At 37.7% G+C, this 21,852-nt stretch overlaps 1 long non-coding RNA gene across 1 annotated transcript; it reads left to right on the top strand.

The window, feature by feature from the left end:
• The first annotated feature begins 16,863 nt into the window (after positions 1-16,863).
• LOC113318679 lies at positions 16,864-18,244 on the top strand. The gene is made up of 2 exons (XR_003344756.1): positions 16,864-17,369; positions 17,547-18,244. It is a non-coding gene; the product is annotated as an uncharacterized LOC113318679 (long non-coding RNA).
• Positions 18,245-21,852: the final 3,608 nt, after the last annotated feature.

Here is a 21,852-nt window from a genome sequence, read left to right as displayed (position 1 = left end):
AAAAGTGACTTCATTTAGATATGAGTAACCGTACCTAAACGTGTGCACCTTTGTTGGATCAACAATAGTTAATCGAAGTTAGTCATATGAACACTTTCATATCAACCTTATTCATCTTAACCATAACTAGTTCAAATGACTCAAATGAAACTAGTGCTAGAGTTGTTCAATTGTTTATATTCTCAAAGAAGTATACAAGACACAATTGAAGCAAAATCGGTTTCGATTCACTCGAATCAAGTCACGAACATTATAGCCACGGTTTGCAAAATATTGCATTCCTTAATATATAAATGTATTAGTTCATGAAAAAACCGATTTTGAACATAACCCACTCAAGTATGCAAACATGTATGCATACCTTAGTGGCCGGACTGAGTTTGGATTCGCCAGTACGTGAACTGGTACGCATACCACAACCTCAGTAAAGTCCCGGAACTTGAACCTCACGCCAGTACACGTATCGGTATGCATGCTGAGTTCCCGGACCTTGGCTAAACCAAACAGTACGCATACGGGTATGCATACCTGTAGATGGGGAAAACGATTCGCTGGTTTTTACGGAATTGAGAAGACGACCGTGCGGAGGAGACTCCTTGAACCGAGCGAAATTTTTAACCTCGCACAGATGCACTGCAAGAAGGGAGTGTTATGAATTCGATAGATCAATCTGTAGTACTCCGGCCTAAACCAAGACAATTGTCGTTTCAGAGTAAATTCGATCACAAGAGAGGATGGGTCGATCTGTAGGAGGGAAGCTGAGAAATGTGTGGAATCAATGGTAATCAAATATTGTAGGTGTGTTATGTATTCTGAATAAGATAAGTTCTGAATGATTGAATCTCTGTTGAGAGTGATTACTCAGATGTTGAGTTGTTAATCTCGTGTTGTCTGTTTGACGTGATATTCTTGTATATTCGATCATGATTCAGAGACTTATTTATATTGCTGGAATTGTAGACACCATGATCCCATGAAGTGTGACAGTTGATGGAATCAAAGAGTGGGGAAATGGAAATCGTGTTTGAAACCAGTTGCTCATCGTGTGGAGACTTGGTCGATTTTCCATCCACTACTTTGTTAACTCCTTCAACTGATTACACGACTTGCTCACATTCCATCGTGTGTATGAACACACGTTCCGTAGACCACCAGATTAAAACCCTAGTTAATATCCCCCCATGTGACACGATTGACGCCTCGTGGTTAATTAGTCAGTTGTTGACTTCATGACTTTATGGGACGATGAGTCCATGTATTTGCTGAGTTGAACATGATCTTGCAAAATGTCCTGAGACTCATGAATTGAACGTGCCTGTTGTGACAGAGGTATGATTCTTAAGAAAACGTTGATAGTTAAGGTGAGAAAGTATTGCTCATTCGATGAATTGTTGAATATTGATAGTTGAACCAAGATTCCTTGGTTTGAGCAAATCTTACTCATCTGAGCAAATGTTGCTCATTTGATGAATTATTGGTAGCGTGACCAAGATAAAATATTAATTTAAAATACTGGTAATTGAACCGAGCATAATTAATAAAATACTGATCATGAGATCGTCGTAAAGTTATTGGTGTTTGAATCTGGAATTATGATCCTTGGACTCAGAAACCCTAATTCGATCAATTGATGACCAATTGATGGTTTATTTGAAAATTAACCATGGAATGAAAGAGGGACCGGCTACATGGGATCATGTATCGGCCATGTAGCCCCCATATGCTCGAGTGAGAAAACACCAAGGTCTCTTGAAGAGTTGGTGATTTGTTGATGAAAGAATGATTAAATGCTGGTTTAATCATTTATCAGAAAAATGCTCGTCAGAGCCTTAGGTGATAAAACCTAATTAATTATGAAGAGATGAGAGACCGACCAAGGGGTCATGAAACAAGCCTTGGATGGTCACGGGATCGAAGGACGATCGCTCTATGAAAATTCCAAAATTATTTGGAGGAGTTTTGGACCTAATACGTGCAATTAGGTCAAATCATGAAAATACGTGGGACCGGCTCCTTGCGAGCCAAAGACCCAACCTTGGTCGGTCAAGGTAACATGCTCACATCGTCAAAACTTTTATGTCTCAGTCCTGAGAATTTTGATATTTTCTGGCGTGCATTTGAGCAACCATTTGAGAAAATATGACAAAATCAGGGTTTTGCTGAAACTGAGGAAACTTCATGAAATGAAGGAAAATAATTATAAAATGAAGGAATGATGAGGCGTGGGACCGCTGAAATGAAGGAAAATAATTATAAAATGAAGGAATGATGAGGCGTGGGACCGCTGAGGCTAAGGCATGGTCGGTCGGCCAGTGACCAAGGTCCCATGGTGTCTTTTCCTAATTTTATATTATTTTTCATGATTTTATGAAAATATCATGAAATCAAGGAGTTTGTTGAAATTAAGGAGTTTCCTTGAAGTGAATGAGTTTCCATGGGATTAAGGAATAAATAATATTAAAATAATAAAATAAGGGCGTGTGGGACCGGCTTTGAGCATGGTCGGTCGGCTGAGGCCCGTCCCGTGCGTTTCCCTAATTTTATGTAATTTTTGTGTATTATTTCCATGATTTGAAGGAATTTTCATAATTTGAGAGAAATACCATGAAATCAAGGAATTTCATGGGATCAAGGAAACTTAAAATAATAATAATAAAATAAAGGGACGTGTGGGACCGGCTAGGGCATGGCCGGCCGGCTGGGGCCTGGTCCCACGAGTTTCCCTAATTTTGTATTATATTTTCATGGGTTTATGAAAATACCATGAGATTAAGGAGTTTTCATGAGATTATGGAAATATTAATAAAATAATAAGGAACCATGAGGTGTGGGGACGGCCGGGATCAAGGCATGGCCGGTTGGCCAATAAACACGGCCCCACGGCATTTTTCCCAATTTTATATTATTTCCTTGGTGCGAAGGAAACACCATGAAACTGAGGAGTTTCCTCAAAACGAAGGATATTTGTTCAAATGAAAGGATTTTCATAAGATCAAGGAAAATAACAAAAAATATGATAAAATATAAAACTGGTGTGGGACTGGCCACGGCACGGCCGACTGGCTAGTGGGCCCAGTCCCCCAGCGCCTTGGTTAATATTTTATTACTTATTATTTTCTTTCCTATTTTGCATAGGTTCATCGTTTCGTCGTATTTTGAAATACTTATTTGTGCGTTCAAGTGATTGTTAGTGCATCATCGTCGAATACACTTGCACCTTTTGAGTCGAGGCTTACTCGAAGGTAAGTCAGACCCCCGTATGTTGAATATTTATCAGTAACCCATGGAATTCTGCTGGGAAGAACCATAGATTGAAGTAACTAAATATTACGAAAATATTTGAATATTTTCAAAAATTCAGTGGATGAATCCAAGAATTTAGGAATAATTAATTGATGGATCTATACTAGTACGATCGTCTAGGAGAATTAATTATTCTGAGCGACATGAGCTAGTTGAAGCGTCATATCCTTTATATAGTCAGGGAAAACTGTTGTTTGTATCCTGAAGACGTTATTGCTCTATACTAGCAGGCAAGCTGTCTAGGAGCCGTCCAATCTCGTGATTCTATATAGAAGTAATTAATGAAGTGTTTAGTATTCATGAGATATGTCGTTGCCTACCCAAGAGACTACATATCTGCATGTACTCTGAGAGACAGTATTCTCAGTCAGAGATTCGATGAGAGACCCGTGTCTCGATACTCGCGTATGATTGATGGATCAGAAGTTCGTATAATTATGGGTTTATGATTTTGTCCTTTGTCGTAAATCCACCATCCATATTATGTCCCCTGCTTAGTGAGGGACAGTCATGTTCCTCAGTCAGCACTGAATGGTGATTTTCCTGCTATTGATAAAATAAGTAATTAAACTTAGTCATAAGATAAGACGTTACCGGATTTCGACTGAATGAGCAAACCATGGTTTGAGCGAAAACCCCAGTGGCATAATAGAGCGTCATCCAACGAGCATAAATTAGTGTAGAACCGCTGATTCGATGGTAGAACCTTGGTTGGTCTAGGATTCAAGGATCCGGGCCCAAGAAAGGAATCCGTTTTAGCGCGGACGCTTGTTTGTTCGTTAGTTTAAGAAACAACAAAATAGACCTGAGTCTAATGATAAAAATTTGGTCTATGAGCTTTCGCGAAAAACAAAACTTTATATTTTAAATATGTGAGATCTCACAAAGTGGAATAAACTCTCGTTTCGAAGATTGATGCTCATACGAGAGAATTATTTTTTGAACAGACGTGCGTCTGTTAGTAATAAAAAAATTTTTATGAGCTTTCATGAAAATTTTTATCTTCGAGCTTTCAGAAATCTTTAAAAATTATACTCTCGCTTCAAAGACAGATGCTCGTGCGATGAAGCAAAATACATATATATATATATATATATATATATATATTGTTCAAACTTACGTGAGTTTCACGTTAAAATATGTATATATTTTTGTAAAATCAATGTTTTGATTTTGAAAAACTGGTGAAAATAGACAATTATACATGGTGAAATAATGTCTGTATGTGAGTTTTCACAATTGTAGAATGGACGTCTGCTCAATTATTGAAAAACCAGCGGATGTTAAAATTCACGTAGGTTGTTTATGGTTTTATGAAAATCAAGTCATGATTTTGAATAATTAATCTTGCTCGTCTTTGCAAGTTTGAAGGAACGATCAAGTTTTTCGAAATTCCGACGTTATAATCACTACAACTAGTGAAATTGTAAATAGGTAAGAGTTGGATTGTTACCATTTTTGTTGCGTATTTGTTGTCGGTACATCCGTGACTCCATGTCTTTCGCCTCAGATAGTGGCGAGTTCTGGTTACAACCACCCTTCTGGATATTCCGGCGAACGCTCCAGAAATATAAAGTCAAAGATGAAGAATTCTGCAGATGTTCATGCCGAGGTGAATCAACCTTTCAGAGACGCTGGTACTTTGTATGTCTCTCGATCATCTGGGAGTCGTCCTTTATCCGTAGAAGCACCGCCAACTTCAGCAAATGATACTATCGGCTGAAGATGAAGTCAGGATTTGCGTTGATGGTGTAGATCCTGATTCAAATGTGGATGAACGATGAACTTCATCATAATTCGTCATCAGAAAATCCAGAAGTCGGTCTTTCAGTAAAAACGTTGTAGAATCTTCGTCCGATGTCGGATTTCCGCGGTCTACCATGTTTGTCATCCTCAGAATATTTCCAAGCTTTATCAAAGAAGCTTTTCGAGTTTTGAGCATGTTTAGGGGCCAAAATAAGCAAAACAATAAACTTCCAGGAGATTTCCATAAACTTTTCAGCTGCATGTAGTCCAATGTTTCGACCACATCTCTTTGCTCGTTCATCCAATTACTATGAATTTTGGATATGTTGTAGAGGACATACATGCGAAGAGAATGGGATAAGATACATCCTTAGATTCTTCACCAATTTCTCCCAGCTCACCCTTTTGTGAAAGATAGTGTAAAATCGTTTCAGACGAGCTTGTTGTAAAACGCCCTTGTTGTGTCTTTAGACCATTCGCTCGTGTCTTGAACACTTGATGAAGGATTTTAATGCCATTTATTAATTTTAAATCTGAACCCCTTCATTGATACATGAGCATGGTGCTTGCAGTGCCATCTTGTTTCTGTCAGTTGTAGAAACATCACTTCTGAAACCCTGGTCACGGGACCCTAGCTGAGGTTGCTCTCGAGAGGGGATGATGTAATGACCATGGTTTCATGTCCCGGTGGTAGCATTCCTTTTATGATGAATGATTAGCATATGAGAGTCTGGTGCCATGGGTCTTGGATTGTGAAACTGATCGTCATGATCAGTGGACCGTCAGTCCCCAATATCTTGTTGAATCTCTCCTTTTCGTTTTCTCTTCTTCTGTCCAGACTTGGATAGAGGACCCAGGTAGAAAAAAATTGATGTAAAGACCTAGGTGGTTGAAGTTGGAGGTACCTTGATGAAATACTTGGTGGAAAGACATGGTGGACACCGATCGACTGTGGAAGTTATGAATCCCGTCTAAGAATTGATGCTTGCATGTACGCTCTGGAAGCTGTAGGAACCTCATACGACGTCGAAATTCAACGCTTGAACCCAACTTTTGAAGCTAAGAGGATGAGTTATCACATGAGAAAAGAATCACTCAATTTGGAGTTGTAGAGGTCAGCCAACGAAGGATGCACATTTGTAATTTGTAATCCCGTACAAATTTTTCATATTTCGTAGACCTGACGGTAAAGGCCATATCTTTCATCTTGTATGTCTGATTGATGCGCCCTTTTGGTATGTTATAGCAGAGACATAAACGAACATCTTTTGTTAAGGAAGTATTGTCCCATTCTTCACCCATTGGTACGTTTTTGTAAACCCATGAAGCATGTTGTATCTCATTTGTAGAGGTGATGAGAACATCTTGTAGAAGACTTTGGCTTGTGCCTGTCCGTCGTGTAAGATTTGGGAAGACTTTGATGCTAACATATTTTCATTTCCACACGTCTCGATATGAGTCGTTAGTGCTTGGAGAAGTATGATCCATCGAGTAACACTTCCAGACTTAGATTGTAGATAATGGACAGTTGATGGAGCTTTGTCATGAGGATGTTGCTCTTGAGACCGTTGTTAATGCTGAGATCTTGATTGAATTTTCTCCAGAAATTCTTGTTGATGCTGAGACCATGGACATAGTTCCTCCAAATATCCTTGTTGACGCCGATACCATGGTTGGAGTTGCTCCAGAAGGCTAGAACCATGATTATCAATATAGTGTTTCTCCTCCATCCAGTGAGCCGCGGAGTGGCTTTGTCAGGGAATTGATGTTATTGCGGCAAATAGCAGCAGCGTACTTTATTCAATAAGATCAAGTCCCCAGCGTGTTGAAGGAGTTTGTGACAACGTTGTATCTTCTCCAGAAGTATTATCACGGGATAATGAAGACCTATCGATTGAACTTTGATCGTGTCGGTGTTGAATCAGTGTGTCACCGTAGAGATATTGTGCTGAAGATAGAGGAGCTATTATCGAAGGTGTACTCTTTGATTGGGAGTACAGTTTGAAGGCTTCTGAAGAATGTAGCATTCAGAGATGAGAGGTTTTTGACTTTCAGTTGGCCTTGGAGAAGTAGGTGATTGACAGCTGTTGTAAGGATTTTCTTAGATGCTCGAGTGTTGAGGCTTCACACCCTTTAAGCGTCCGATGTCGTAGGTTTGATCGTCTCGTCCTCGAGTATCCTATGTTGATTCAGCATTCCTTTCTTTGCGGTAGTGGGATTCAACACTTGTGCGGACATTGAAGCTTTCTGATTTTGTGGTACGCAAGGACACTTGTACAAGGCTATAGAGAAACGCCCCAAAAAAATTTTCCATGCTTGAACACCATCTCAGTAATGTATGTCTCAGTGAAATGCTCGTTTCGGAGAAATGTCAGATTCAACCACTTGGCAAAATATTGTTGAAGTGAGATTACCCACTTATAGCGTCTTGCAATAGCAGAGATGCTAGCATAATTGAGTCCCCATGCTAGAATAACATGTGAGGAAATAAATGACATAGAAATGGGAGGAATGAGACTTTCCTGAGTGCAGGACCTTTGGATGAATGTTTATGCGCATTTTGCAGGTTCTTGTTTCAACCTCGCCAAAATTCGAAATTCCTCCAAGTGCTCTGATGATGGAACGTCCGCCAAATCTTCTTGATCAGAACTTTCTTCTTTGGAGAGATGTGTAACCAAAGGCGCTTTGTAAGTACCCATATTTTCAGCGTGGATCCACGCTCGTCTGAAGGACATGTCATATCCTGGATTTTCCTGACTATGTGAAACTTGGCTTCTGTCCAGGTTGAACTTATGTTCACTTTGAGAGTGATGTAGCCATAAGTATTTCCGAGCGTTCCTTCAAGGTATCTGAGATGGGAGAATGAGTAGCTCCTTGTCGAGTGATACCTGTGGATCCGATGTTTTTCAGTGGAATATTGTTGATGGCGGTGCCAACATCGATCAACGTTCTTCCAAATTCGTTTCTTCTGAGATTGACCATGGTACGCAGTCCCCAGTCGTACATCTCTTGGTCTATGGATGGAGGCTCAAGAAGTATTTCCGGAATGGAATTCTTGACACGATGTAGTTCAGTGCTGTGAACATGTCTCTCCTTTGTGCCTTCGACAGATAGAGCAATCCATGTTCGACCAAGGATTGAACTGCCTCTTTGATAGGTTGTTCAGAAAGTGTAAAGGTTATGATTGGGAGAGGATTCTTGTGTACTCCTTCAGTAACCAGTTGAAGCTATTGTGGATCAAACGTCTCTTCAAAATGTTGTAGCCACCTGTTAGATGATAGGTGAACTTATGAAGGCAACAATACCTAGGATTCTTCATTTCTTTTTCAGTCAGATGCCTCCTGATGAATGTCGGTTTGCTTGCACCAACCTGAATCCAAACTTCCAGTAACCCGATCACTTGTTTAATGAAAAGAGTGAGCTTAGAATCTGTATGATCATTTCCCCGTTTGTTGATGTAGGGTTGAGGTTCGTGCATTTCAAGATTGGTTATCTTTTCTTTGTGCTTCCGGAAGAGCTGAAGAAGCATGCTTGCGTTGTGACTCGTCTATCTGTTTGATCCCTTATGCAACAAAATTTATGAAAGCTTGGAGGTTGTATTGCTTGTTAATCAAATGCCTGCTACCTTGAGTGTCTCGCGGCTCTTCAACCTTTGTAGCTTTTGTTCTTTCCAGCAAAACGGGTGCAATAGTTGCCGATCTCTTCGCCGCTTCATGAAGCTCTGAGAAGGTATGGAAACGAAGATTTTCCAATAAATCTCTGTAGACCGAGATCATGCCGTTGATACACAAGTCTACCAGTTGTTGCTCCGTGACATTTGGATCATGATAGTCCAGGGCCTGGACTCTGAATCTTTTCACGTAGTCATTGGGATGTTCATTGCTCCTCTAAAACATTCTTCTAAGATCGGAGAGAGTAACTTGCTCTGACAAAGAAGTACTTTCTGTAGAAGGCGTTAATCATTTCTCTACAATTGTTGATAGAATGTTGTTGTACCAGGTGTATGCCCTTCCTTTCAAGGATTTTGAAAATTCTTTGAGGCGAACAACATGGTTATGCTCATGTTCACCCAAGGCTTCCAGGAACCGAGAAACATGCTCCCGAGCATTGCCTGTTCCGTCATACAAAGTGAAAGTCGGAGAGGTATAACCTTTTGGAAGAGGAATCCTTTGCGTAGCAGCAGGGTATGGAGGCTGGTGACGATGGATATGTGAGGCCTTGTCTTTTCCATGGTTCTCCAAGAGGAGTTCCAAATCTTCCAGAGTAATGAAACTTGATGATTCCTTCGCTGATGGATCGTCTGCAGCTTTGCGGACTTCGCTGTCATCCACTGTATGAATTGGAACTACCTCAGGATCAGCATCTGAGGATGTTTCCTTTTCTTTTTCTTTTCCTTAAGTCTTCTCTGACATCTTGTCAGTGAGAGTCTTGAGATAATTGAATATCTCTTTCTGTGTAGTAGCCATATCGGTTTGATTCTGTGCAAGGGTCTCTTACACTTTGATGAGATCAGCAATGGTAGGTGGTGGATTTCCTCTGACTTCCTCAGGGTGTCGGTCGAACAAAGTATGACCCTCCGCGTTGACGTGAGGAGGAGTAACATCACCACCGCCAGTGTTAGAGGACGGAATCGTTCCCGGGATATCCTTGTTATCGTCGTCGTCGTCGTTGTTGTTGTTGTTGTTGCTAGTGCTAGAGCCGTTTGCGTTGGAACCTGTGAATAATCCAGACCTAAGACCAGCCATCTTGTGGATTTGTGAGATTGAAACCGAGAGAATGATCTCCCACTATGGTCGCCAATCTGTAGATGGGGGAAAACGATTTGCTGGTTTTTACGGAATTGAGGAGACGACCATGCGGAGGAGACTCCTTGAACCGAGCGAAATGTTCAACCTCACACAGATGCACTGCAAGAAGGGAGTGCTTTGAATTCGAGAGATCAATCTGTAGTACTCCGGCCTAAACCAAGACAATTGTCGTTTCAAAGTAAATTCGATCACAAGAGAGGATGGGTCGATCTGTAGGACGGAAGCTAAGAAATGTGTGGAATCAATGGTAATCAAAGATTGTAGGTGTGTTATGTATTCTGAATAACATAAGTTCTGAATGATTGAATCTCTGTTGAGAGTGATTACTCAGATGTTGAGTTGTTAATCTCGTGTTGTCTGTTTGACGTGATATTCTTGTATATTCGATCATGATTCAGAGACTTATTTATATTGCTGGAATTGTAGACACCATGATCCCATGAAGTGTGACAGTTGATGGAATCAAAGAGTGGGAAAATGGAAATCGTGTTTGAAACCAGTTTCTCATCGTGTGGAGACTTGGTCGATTTTCCATCCACTACTTTGTTAACTCCTTCAACTGATTGCACGACTTGCTCACATTCCATCGTGTGTATGAACACACGTGTCGTAGACCGCCAGACCAAAACCCTAGTTAATATCCCCCCATGTGACACGATTGACGCCTCGTGGTTAATTAGTCAGTTGTTGACTTCATGAATTTATGGGACGATGAGTCCATGTATTTGCTGAGTTGAACATGATCTTGCAAAATGTCCTGAGACTCATGAATTGAACGTGCCTGTTGAGACAAAGGTATGATTCTTAAGTAAACGTTGATAGTTAAGGTGATCAAGTATTGCTCATTCGATGAATTTTTGAATATTGATAGTTGAACCAATATTCCTTGGTTTGAGCAAATATTACTCATCTGAGCAAATCTTGCTCATTTGATGAATTATTGGTAGCGTGACCAAGATAAAATATTAATTTAAAATACTGGTAATTGAACCGAGCATAATTAATAAAATACTGATCATGAGATCGTTGTAAAGTTATTGGTGTTTGAATCTGGAATTATGATCCTTGGACTCAGAAACCCTAATTCGATCAATTGATGGTTTATTTGAAAATTAACCATGGAATGAAAGAGGGACCGGCTACATGGGATCATGTATCGGCCATGTAGAGCCCATATGCTCGAGTGAGCAAATACCAAGGTCTCTTGAAGAGTTGGTGATTTGTTGATGAAAGAATGATTAAATGCTGGTTTAATCATTTATTAGAAAAATGCTCGTCAGAGCCTTAGGTGATAAAACCTAATTAATTATGAAAAGATGAGGGACCGACCAAGGGGTCATGAATCCGGCCATGGATGGTCACGGGATCGAATGACGACCGCTCTATGAAAATTCCAAAATTATTTGGAGGAGTTTTGGACCTAATACGTGCAATTAGGTCAAATCATGAAAATACGTGGGACCGACTCCTTGCGAGCCAAAGAGCCCACCTTGGTCGGTCAAGGTAACATGCTCACGTCTTCAAAACTTTTATGTTTCAGTCCTGAGAATTTTGATATTTTCTGGCGTGCATTTGAGCAACCATTTGAGAAAATATGACAAAATCAGGGTTTTGCTGAAACTGAGGAAACTTCATGAAATGAAGGAAAATAATAATAAAATGAAGGAATGATGAGGCGTGGGACCGCTGAAATGAAGGAAAATGATTATAAAATGAAGGAATGATGAGGCGTGGGACCGCTGAGGCTAAGGCATGGTCGGTCGGCCAGTGACCAAGGTCCCATGGTGTCTTTTCCTAATTTTATATTATTTTCATGATTTTATGAAAATATCATGAAACAAGGAGTTTGTTGAAATTAAGGAGTTTCCTTGAAGTGAAGGAGTTTCCATGGGATTAAGGAACAAATAATATTAAAATAATAAAATAAGGGCGTGTGGGACCGGCTTTGAGCATGGTCGGTCGGCTGAGGCCCGGTCCCGTGCGTTTCCCTAATTTTATGTAATTTTTGTGTATTATTTCCATGATTTGAAGGAATTTTCATAATTTGAGAGAAATACCATGAAATCAAGGAATTTCATGTGATCAAGGAAACTTAAAATAATAATAATAAAATAAAGGGACGTGTGGGACCGGCTAGGGCATGGCCGGCCGGCGGGGGCCTGGTCCCACGAGTTTCCCTAATTTTATATTATATTTTTCATGGGTTTATGAAAATACCATGAGATTAAGGAGTTTTCATGAGATTAGGGAAATATTAATAAAATAATAAGGAACCATGAGGTGTGGGGCCGGCCGGGATCAAGGCATGGCCGGTTGGCCAATAAACACGGCCCCACGGCATTTTTCCCAATTTTATATTATTTCCTTGGTGCGAAGGAAACACCATGAAACTGAGGAGTTTTCTCAAAACGAATGATATTTGTTCAAATGAAAGGATTTTCATAAGATCAAGGAAAATAACAAAAATATGATAAATATAAAACTGGTGTGGGACTGGCCACGGCACGGCCGACTGGCTAGTGGGCCCAGTCCCCTAGCGCCTTGGTTAATATTTTATTATTTTCTTTCCTATTTTGCATAGGTTCATCGTTTCGTCGTATTTTGAAATACTCGTTTGTGCGTAAGTGATTGTTAGTGCATCATCGTCGAATACACTTGCACCTTTTGAGTCGGGGCTTACTCGAAGGTAACTCAAACGCCCGTATGTTGAATATTTATTACTAACCCATGTAATTCTGCTGGGAAGAACCATAGATTGAAGTAACGAAATATTACGAAAATATTTGAATATTTTCAAAAATTCAGTGGATGAATCCAAGAATTTAGGAATAATTAATTGATGGCTTTATACTAGTACGATCGTCTAGGAGCATTAATTATTCTGAGCGACATGAGCTAGTTGAAGCGTCATATCCTTTATATAGTCAGGGAAAACTGTTATTTGTATCCTGAAGACGTTATTGCTCTATACTAGCAGGCAAGCTGTCTAGGTGCCGTCCAATCTCGTAATTCTATATAGAAGTAATTACTGAAGTGTTCAGTATTCATGAGATATGCCATTTCCTAGCCGAGAGACTACATATCTGCATGTACTCTGAGAGACAGTATTCTCAGTCAGAGATTCGATGAGAGACCCGTGTCTCGATACTCGCGTATGATTGCTGGATCAGAAGTTCGTGTGATTATGGGTTTACGATTTTAGCCTTTGTCGAAAATCCACCATCTATAATATCATGGTTCCCGGACTTGGATTACACATATGCAAGTACACATATTGTGCTTATATCCAATTGTTCTAAACTCTTATTTCAACCATTGAAACATTCTCGGAAGACGGGAATAGCTGTCTCACACAAACTATTAGCTTGAAAGAAATTTTCAAGTGATTGAATGATCAATTCGAAACATTCCTAGTCTACAAATGACTGTCTCACACAAATCATGTAAGATGTTACCAGGCGATTTTCACATGATCATCTTTTGACTTCCGTCAAGAATATAAGATGAACTTGGTTAAAGTGAAAGCTTACTAACACATATTTCGAGAAATTTGTAAACGAGTTTAACTCAGCTCGAAATATCAAATGTGTATAATTGAAGTCTATATAGCTATACGACTTTTGTCTCAAATAAGAGATAGAGTAGATAGACTTTTGAGTGATAGATGAGTTCAAGTCTCCATATACCTTTTATTGATGAAGTTCCACAAGCTCCCCTTAGTAGTTTTTCGTCTTCAATCGATGAACGTCGTGAAGTATAATACTCAATTACACTTTATATCCTAATTCGAGACTTAGTTATAAGTAGACTAGAAATCAAGACTTATAGTTTTGGCAACTAAACTTGACAACAAGCTTGAGATACCAACGCTTGTGAGCTCTGATTTTGTCTTGTTCTTGTCTCCTTGGAGTTATGGCTTGGATTTTTGCTCTGTCCTCTGGTTTAAAGAAGTTGTTCGGTTTTTCTTGATCTCATTTATTCTTTCAGTTCTGAGATCTTGAACCAATTTTGGTGCTGGTTCTTGAAGATTTGACGGCTGAAAGATTATTTCCGAATTTGGAATCCACCGACCTTCCTATATTTTTGCAGATTTTCCATTTTTGACTTGCCATACAAAATTTCCTTTAATCAAGTCCAAACCTTTTTGGATGCTCGTCCAAATCCACGATAATTATAGGTTCTAGTGGTTTCTAAAGGATGAGAATTTGGGAAATATTTTGCTTTGAGAAGTTGGACCCATAATTGGCGTTTTTCTATTATTAGTCTACTGTCATGTTTCGTGAGCAATGCTATTTTGAAATTGTGGGGTTTTTTAATTCCTAGCGCTCCTTCAAAATAGGTTTGCAAATGCTATTCCAAGCTCTAATGAAACCTCCTCGTCTTTTTTTCCCCTCCTTCTTCCAGCAAAAATTTCTTTGAATATGATTCAATTGATCCAAGGTTTCTTTCAGAAGAGCAAGCACCTGCATTTGGTAGGTTGGGAAGGCTTGCAGAATGGACTTTATTAAAACTGTCCTACTTGCTTGAGAAAGGAGTTTGGATTTCTATCCTTGCATGGTGGAGTAATATTTTTGTAGAAGCGGCTCAAAATTTTCCTTTCTATTCTTGTCAAAAATGAGGGGAGTACCGAGATATCTGTCATTTTTTGTCATCAAAGAGACTTTAAGAATTCTTGCTATTACTTTTCAATGTTTGGGATGAATTCGGGGGCTAAAATAGGCACTGATTTTTGAAGGTTTATCATTTGACCAATGATATCTCCAAACAAGGATAAGATATCTAGAAGATTCTTTGCTTCCTACGGATCAGATTTTGTGAATAAGAAACAATCATCCACAAAGAAGAGATGAGAAATATTCTGAGCGCTTTTGTTGATCTGAAGGTCAGAGATTTTCCTATCTATAATTGTTTTATCAAGAAGCCTAGATAGTATTTCCATGCAAATGAGAAACAATTACGAAGATAAATGATCTCCTTGCCTTAATCCTCTCGAGGTATTAAATTATTGTTCCGGGGAACCATTGAGTATAATAAAGGAGGATGTTGTTGAGATACATTGCATTATGAGGTTTACCCAATTTTCATTGAAGCCAAAGCTAAGAAGGACTTTTTTAATGAAATGCCACTCCACTCTATCAAACGCCTTAGAGAGATCTAATTTAAGTGCTAAATAGCCTCTTTTTTTTTAGATATTTTTATTGGGTGGATAAGTTCGTGGAAAATTATAATATTATCTGTGATTTGGCTCCCAGGGAGAAAAGTTGATTTGTTGGGTGATATTAATTTATTGAGGATGGGCTTTGAAATTGATTTGTAGATGGTAATACTTAATCTTATAGGTCTGAAATCACCTGGAGTTTGCGAAGTGGATATTTTCGGAGAGTAATGAAAGAATAATTAAGATCTATATCAAGGATACCGGATTTAAAGAAATCTTGGACTGTGTTAATAATATCAGACCCAAAAGTTTCCCAATTAGCTTTAAAAAATCATGATTGGAATCCTTCTGGTTCTGGAGCTCCCCATTGGTTCATATTAGTTAAGGTGAGCCAGATTTCATTTTCGGTGGGAATTTCTAGGAGTGAAAAGTTTTCCGCTTCAGAGATACAAGGTTTAATGATGTTAGATAGATCAAAATTGTAATTGTTGGCTTGGGACGTGCCTATTTGGGTAAAATGATTTACCAGGAAAGCATTGATTTGGTTCCTATCAGATAGCCAAAGACCAGAGGGTTCTCTAAGTGAATTGATGGAATTTAATATTTTTCTATTGGAAGTCGTGGCATAAAAGTACTATGTATTCTGGTCATATTCCTTGAAAAATTTATCTCTAGATAGCTGATGGTAGAAATCATTTTTTATTTCTACCATTTTCCTAATTCTGCTTGCAGAATTTTTAACTTCTCTATGTCATTTGAAATATTTTCGGATCGATGAATGCTCTCTATTTTGTTGTTTAAGTTCTTAATTTTTTTATGAATGTTGCCAAATATGTCGGAATTCCAATGAGCCAAATCTGAGGATAGAAGTTGAAGTTTCAAGGAAATATTTATACCTGTCAAATTATTGGAATGTAAGTCCCAGGCCGGTTTTACTACTTTATGTAACGTGGGACGGGGGATCCAAGATCTAATACACCTAAAAAGTTTTTGCTTTTTAAGTTTTTTAGGGTTGGAATCTAGTAAAATAGGTGTATGATTTGACCCAACTCTAGATAAGTGAGTTCCCTTGGTGTCCGAAAAATTCTGGGACCAAAGAAATGATACCAAGGCTATGTCAATTCTTTTGCATATATTTGCTTCTCCTTTTCTGTTATTTGACCAGGTGAAAGGAGCGCCATCGTATCCTGCATATTTTATATTTTAATGATCAATCACACCATATTTTATATTTTATACAATCCAAAAGATTATTACATAATTGTTTACAAATTACAAGAAAATTAAAACGTTAAATACGAATACATGTAAAACGCGAAGCGAAAAAACAAAATATTGCAAAGGTACCTAATTTTTGTATGAGAAATTGAGAAAAAAGATGCTATAATTCGGAATCAATTCCGACCATTTTGAAAGGAGTACTTAGCCCTTAATCTTGTATATATGAACGAAAATTCCGGATGCCCTAAATCCCTTTTGTTGAAGATGAACTCAAAGCGATGTCGTGTTGCATCGTCGATGTTCTCGAATCTAGAATAGCAAGGTATGAAACAACCAACAAAGATTGAACACATCACCATCAAATTGAAAAAATAATCGTCTTCAAGAGAAGAAAAAATCATTCAAAAAGTGAAGAAAAAATCACCAAAATAGTGAAAACAGATGTCACATGAACTACCCGCAAATAGCAAGTGTGGACATGGTTAGGTCTGTGCTGTGAGTTGAGAGTTCAGGTCAGGTTGTTTATATGCCAGGTGCACACGTGTGAGGAGGGTGTCGGTGTTTTGTAATCGAGAGAGTGGGGAGTTGGGTATATAACCTCAACATTGGAAATCTATCTTCTTTTAATCAATCGATTACAAACCGTAAGCAACGTAGACATGAGGTTTTCCTAATGTTACTATGGTATCAGACTCAGAAATCATCAATTTCTGAGGGTACCGATCCTAGCCTGTCAATTTCTTCACCAAAACCATCATTATTTCATCTTCGAAAATCACCACCACCATTGATTAATCATCATCTTCTGATGTTGCCACTATAGATAGAAATTTAAAGGGTGATCTCATAAATTATCTCAGATTTGAGTATAATTCGTCTCCTCTATGGGTTTCCATCTACATCTACATCAACAATTGGTAAATTTCTTCATCCATCTCCATTAATAGTGTTTTTTAGTACGAATTAGGGTTTTTATGTGGTTTGATACCTATGCTATGTCAACAGACAGGATTAAGTATGATTTTTTGATTTGAAATTTGGTTGAATTACTTGAGCTCTTGATGCTTTTGGTCACCGTTTTCAATTGGAGCTGGATTCATTTACCTCAACTGGTTCAATTCAAATCTCTGCTGGTAATCTCCAATTATATGTTTAGATTACTTCAGATTTTTACTTTTATGTTCAACTTCTACATCACTAGCTCAACATCATCCAGTTTCATCTTCAACTGCCTTATACATCATAATTAGCTTGTTTTACATCTAATTTCATAATAAAGATCTGTTGTTCTTGTTCCCTGATGCCGAAAGGGTCTGAGCGCGTTCTAGTCCGCCACACAAAGGTCTAGTTAAGGCGAAAACTTAAAGTCGTTCCACTCAATTGGATTCAGCAGAAGGTTGAGAGTTTGTGGGTGAAAATGATTCTGCACGTGGTGCTTAACGGCTTATTCTTCATACTTCCCATCTCAATTCTTATTTCAAGGAAGTCCTTACTGCGGTGTTGAAGTATCTTGTGCTTTTCGTGGGGTTTCTGCGATTGGACTTCGAATTGGAGTTGGTGAGTTACATAAGTACATGTTGGAGTTCTCTTTGTTGAGTTTGTATACACTTAGTATGCAACCTGGTGTTAAGTTTGCATGTGTGTTCAATATGCAACCTGTTGTTCTTCTATTTTTAATGCAGTTGAAGTTCATCTTCAATGGTGCTATTTACTTTTATTTCTTATGTGAATGGATAATCCAATGTGCACTGGCCTTATGGAGAATAATCAAAGGTTAATAATACAGTTGAAGACTTTGCTGCACGGTGCGCTGCTGCAATAACTGAATAAGGGGATTTTTTTTTTCCTTTTCAATATGCTATTCAAGTTCTTGCATTTTGTCTCATTTCTGCTTTGCTGCATCTAATAATGTTGCTGAATGAGTGCTTTCTACATCTCATTGGCTCACTGGCTTGTTATATTTCCACCCTGGTATAATGTATCAATGACAAATCTGATGGTGTTGAGGTACTGTTTGCTGGTTGTGAATGATTGATTGTGTTGGCATGTTGCTTCATTGTTCGAAATGGTTTTCTTTGCTGCTTCAACTTCTTATACTTCTTGTGCTAGATCACCTTCAACAACCATACTTTCTTCTGCAACAATTAGTTGTCAGCATCACTATCACATTGTTGAATTCCAATGGTGCTGCTCTTGGTCCTTCGACATGTGTAACTAAGAGCTTTATTGCAGATTTTTGTTTTGTTTGTTGCTGCTAATTGTTCGAGGAACTGGAGTCCCTAATATGTTAGTGCAAGAGGTGCTATGATACATACATGTCTGGTTTATTATTTCACTTGCGCACTCTCAACTCTCTATCGCCAACTTGTAGTGAATGAATAAGTGCAATAACTGTACTGATTCAACAATGCTTTTAGTGCTTGCTACAAACCTACAGTCTCCTACCAGTGTATCTGGTCTCCCTCTGTGCAAGACATCTTGTTTGCCTAATACCGCGCCAGTGGTATGAATCAGGCAAAAAATTTGGGTCTAGTTTTCTTAGCAACAATATTTTGTCTATCAATGGTGTTGATTCAAGATATGCAAAAACTGTCCTAAAACGTAGAAATACAAGATTGTTTGCCGCCAGGGCTACTTATTTGTGAAGTATGCCTGAGTTATACTTCTTTTTGTTGGTGCTAAGCTAATCTTCATACACTACCAGGTATATTTTTTGATCAGCAATCTACTTAAACAGACATGTGTAGTAGGCATAAGGAGCAGGTTTAAGTAACTGCTATCACTGTACTTCAACCAGTCCTGCACCACTGCACCAACAACTTCTACTGCCACACCATCTTTTTATTCTATGCTTGGCTAACTATATAAATATCAACTTTCTATTATGTTAAGAGTGTTGTTTTTTCTAGCATATGTAGTCATGCTCAGGTATGCAAGCTCAAGGTTTCTTTATCCACCTTGACCTTCAGGAGGGATAATAACACATGTAATCATGCTTAGATCTGTAATATGAGCTGAGAATTCAGGTCAGGTTGTGTATGTGCCAGGTGCACGTGGTGACGGTGTTTGTAATCGAGAGAGTAGAGAGTTGGGTATATAACCTCAATTGTGTCTCATTGTAAATCTATCTTTTTTTAATCAATCGATTACAAACCGTAAGCAATATAGGCATGAGGTTTTCCTAATGTTACTATCGGCAGTCCAAATGATTCTGTCTTCCAAAAGAGGATCTGTCCAACCAATTCTATACTCTTGGTTTTTTGTGTATGTTTGTAAGGACCCGTTGTTTAGTTTCTACTGTTAAATGATAAGCTGGGACGGAGCGACGGTAATTGGTAAGTTCTACGATAAGCTACAGCTAGAGTACCTTTTTCAAGTACAAGCTATGTGCCTCTAATGAATGGTCGGTGGTCATAATACTTTGTCGCATAAAACATGGATCGAATTTAGACCACATTGAGGTCCTCATATATTGTCGATCAAACCACTCATCATTGGGCTAATTGGCGATTAAATAATTAAATTTTGATATTATCAAAGCAATTTTGAGTTATTACTGGATAAAACAAAAGTGTGCTAATTTCGTCGACCATGTCACTCTGGCAAGAAATTCCACAATTTTTGACATGAGTCAATAATTCCAGTTTGAGATTATTACCGCTATTATGCTTTAGCTTCTTATGCTTTGAATCACAAAGTCCAAAACATGTGGACTAGCTCTAATATTCCGACTAGTATTGCGAGTTTTTGGAATGTAAGCAATAACTAGTCTCTGTTACTTTTTGGATACAAAAAAAAAAGGAAAAAAGAAAAGAAAAAGAGATTATAACCGCTATTTTTCGCTTAAACAGCGACTTACATGCTTCTTTTTAAAAATAAAATTGAATGCGAAATGGAAATGGAAATGGAAATGGAAATTTCAACAAAACTTAGGCCGGTACTACCTTAACCGCAGAAATTTGGGCTCCGCTGCTAGCATCAAGAACAACATTAGAAAGACAACGGCCAAGAATTCTCTTTGAAACCGATTCAGAGAACCTCCTGAGATTCATCACATCCTCGGACCCACCACCTTGGCACATATCAGATATGATAGAGGAAATCAAAAACAAATTTCGACAAATCCTTCAGGCGGCTATTCAGCACAACTACAGGGAAGGAAATCAAGCGGCAGACGGGTTAGCCAATCACGCAGCGGCTGGAAGTCAAATGGGAAATTTATCAACTAAAATATGGGACCAGGCAATCTCATCTTTTATTAGTCAAATTTTATTTCATGATTCCGTGGGCACTACATATCCACGACAAATTGTAACTTAACTCTTCTTATTTATTAGCTTGCTTGAAAAAAAAAACTTAGGCCGGATTTGATAATGCTTTTATTTTTCCAAAACACTTTCAAAACATATATATGTTAATAATTTTTGAAATTGGTATTTGGTAAAAAAAAATCAAAGTGATTTTTACCCAAAGCACTTCCCAAATTTCTCAATTTTTAAAAGCTGGGGAGGAGGAGCTTTGGTCCCACCAAAATTTAATGCTTGATTTATTATTTTTGTCCTTATTTTCTTTTGTAAATGACAAAAATTACCCTTAAATATATATACAATCAATTTTTTATTTTTTATATCTTATTTTTTAAATATTATTATATTTTATTTTCAAACTATTTTATGATACCATTTCATTTAATTTGTCAAAACTAAAACTAAAACTAAATATTAAATAATTATTTAGTTTAAGTTTGATTTTTTGTTCGAAAATTATATATATATTAAAAAAGTGGTTAAGTAAAATAAATTTTTTAGCAATCATAATAATAGTAAAATTTAGTAAATTAATAGTAAAAAAAAATTTAACTCAGTAAAATTGAATAAAACTATTTTCAGAAATATGTCTGTTTTTGTCATTCGCCACAACAACTATGGTTTAATTTGATATTTTATCAAACATACTTTGATTGTTTTTTTAATCAGCTTTAACTTTAATTAATATTTTACCAAACGTCTAACTGTTTTTTTCTCACAGCACATCACAACGACGCACAACAGAAAAGTGCTTTTATAAAAGCTGCAACAATATCAAACTAGCCTTTAATAGGAATGTTAGTTTGTTTTCGGACGAAAAAATTATGAATTTGATATGTCTATTTATTTTTTTCCCCTAAACAAGTGACTTGTATATTTCTTTTAAAAAATAGAATTGAATGTGAAATGAAAAATTCATTATAACATAATAGAAACATTAGTTTGTTTTCCAATAAAAAAAATATAAATTTAATAGGCCTATTTATTTACATTTTAGGATGAAAAAAATCTGACGGTCTGTCATGCCGAACTATAATATTACCACTTTTACCTACCTTTTTCAGCTGGCTTGTTACATTTTCTATTTAGAAGTTTACACGACAAATTAATAAAAGAAAAGACAACTTATTTATTTTGGATAAGTAAACTAAAACTTTTATAATAAAAGATTAAAATACATGAAATATGTTCTCTAAACCAAAATAAATCAAAGCTTGAAAGCTAATGGCAACAAGAAAAAACAACTAATTAGTAACCGTTCCACCATCTTATTAGAAAAAACAAGATTGAAATATATTTTACAATTATA

Source organism: Papaver somniferum, chromosome 10, assembly GCF_003573695.1.
Source record: "Papaver somniferum cultivar HN1 chromosome 10, ASM357369v1, whole genome shotgun sequence".
NCBI classification, from domain to species: Eukaryota; Viridiplantae; Streptophyta; class Magnoliopsida; order Ranunculales; family Papaveraceae; genus Papaver; species Papaver somniferum.
This window is presented reverse-complemented; position numbering and strand designations above follow the sequence as displayed.